General features: G+C 46.2%; 1 long non-coding RNA gene across 1 annotated transcript; it reads right to left on the reverse strand.

The window, feature by feature from the left end:
- Positions 1-446: 446 nt before the first annotated feature.
- LOC117245309 lies at positions 447-2,113 on the reverse strand. The gene is made up of 2 exons (XR_004499908.1): positions 1,973-2,113; positions 447-1,694 (listed from the first exon to the last, which is right to left on the reverse strand). It is a non-coding gene; the product is annotated as an uncharacterized LOC117245309 (long non-coding RNA).
- Positions 2,114-2,119: the final 6 nt, after the last annotated feature.

The following is a 2,119-nucleotide window of genomic DNA, read 5'->3' on the forward strand; positions in this document are numbered from 1 at the left end:
CAGGCTGGGAGAGCTGGGGGTGCTCACCTGGAGAGGAGAAGGCTCCAGGGAGAGCTCAGAGCCCCTTGCAGGGCCTGAAGGGGCTCCAGGAGAGCTGGAGAGGGACTGGGGACAAGGCCTGGAGGGACAGGACGCAGGGAATGGCTTCCCACTGCCAGAGGGCAGGGATGGGTGGAGTCTTAGGAAGATCCCTGGCTGTGAGGGTGGAGAGGCCCTGGCACACCTGAAATCAAAGTCAGGAAAGGACCTGTGTTTAATGCTGCCGATTAAATGCTCTGCCTAAAGTGCTTGGTGTGGTAATGCCATTTAAAACCTGCTATTAATTAGTCAATGGCTTAATGAAGAAAACTGACATTTAATATTTGGACTTGATTTGCAAACAACACGTGATTAATGATATGTGAGATTTTGTATTTGATTTTTAAAGGCAGAACAAATACACAGTATTAGAAAATAAATATTCTTTATTAGATACACATTGGGTTGGTTTGGATTTCCCCACACTTTCAAAGGTGTTGGGGAGGTGCTCCCAGTTTTTTTTGTGTTGAAAAACTGTCAGTTCAGACACAGCTCATGTTTATTTATTATGCATTATGAAATGTGCTTCTCCAGGCTGGAGCTGAGGCTTAACAAAATCCAAGTGCTTGCAGCACCCGGGTGCTCTCTTCAGGCTGAGCCGTGTCCTGCTGAGGGGAGGCTGCGTGTGATGCAAACAAAGGCATTGGTGTTCACTGGCTACAAGTTACACAGTTCTCTTATTAATTAGTGTTCTGTCCTCTGTTGGTTAATGATTCTCTTGCTTCTGCTGCTCGTTCCCATGCTCGGTGTTCCTCTTCTTTTGGGTCGGTGGGGTTTTGGGGCTGGAGGTCACGATCTGCCTTCCTGGAATTCCCTTTTTCCCCAGTGGGAGCTTGTTCTGCACAGTTACTTTTATTAGTTTCTTCCTTATCTTGGGGGTTCTGCCAAATGTCCTTGTGGCCTGTAAATCCTGCATTCCTCGTGTTCACTATCAGAGGCACATCGTTCTTCCCAAGCTCTGCTCACCTCCCCTAGGTCTGACATCATGGAAACGCGTCCAGCCCTACATCTTAGCACATAATTTGTTTTTCTAACACCTGGATATCACCTACAGCTTGTTGGCTGCTCTCTGTTTCTGGGGCTATATCTCCTTTCTAGCTGATTAGGCTTGAAAGTATACAAAGATCAAGCATCACAGAACATCCTATCTAAGGGACTTTTGGTGCATTCCACATTTTGGGACAGAGGCAGAGATGAGGAAAGCTCAGCACCGGTCCTGGGGGCTTTGAAGGGGTCAGGAGCCAGGGAGGAGAGGGTGCCTCAAGCAATGCCCCACTGCAGTGTCAGAAATGATAGAGCTCTATGATTTTAGTTAATGGTTTTAATTAACTTTCAAATTAATTGTTTTAATTTATCATAACTAATATACATATTAATTATCATGTGCTACTCTTAGATTAATCTTAGCCAGCCTTTAGCAAAGTTGTCATAAGCTACTTTTGTGGGAAAGCAGCTGGGGAGAATGACTGAAATTTTAACTTTTGATAAACTAACTCTGCTGTGCTCCAATGAACAAAGCCTGGGAGAAGAAGACGGATTGGTGTGGTTGGACATCTGGAACGCAGAATTTATGGACCACAAGGACATTTTGTAGAAAGCAGAAGGTAAAGGAGAGACTAAAGAAAGAGTCAGTAGATGTATTGGAAAGGCCCTGCTGGAAGAAATAAAGACTAAAAATATGGACTAATTAACATGAAGTGAGCAATCAATAACCAGTAGGATAGAATACTAATTAACGAAAGCAACCGGTATGATTTAGAAATGCCTTTATTTGATGAAACGTATGAATAGGCGCACAAGTTCTGTACGCGTGTCTGTGTGGAGGCTGGAATTCTATCGTACACCCAGCCATGCATACACCCCCTGACCAACACCAAAGTAACGCCCGACTCACCGGCCCTCAAAAGACGGCAGTGAGAGGGCTTCATTCATCCCGGATGATCTCGGAGGATTTGGTAACAGCGTGATGCAGCGCGGTGGCAGCGGGGGGAGTGGAGAGCCGTGCGGTTCCGGGGCTCTGGGGCCGTGAGGGGCCGTGAGG

Source organism: Parus major, chromosome 1 (assembly GCF_001522545.3).
Source record: "Parus major isolate Abel chromosome 1, Parus_major1.1, whole genome shotgun sequence".
Taxonomy (NCBI): Eukaryota; Metazoa; Chordata; class Aves; order Passeriformes; family Paridae; genus Parus; species Parus major.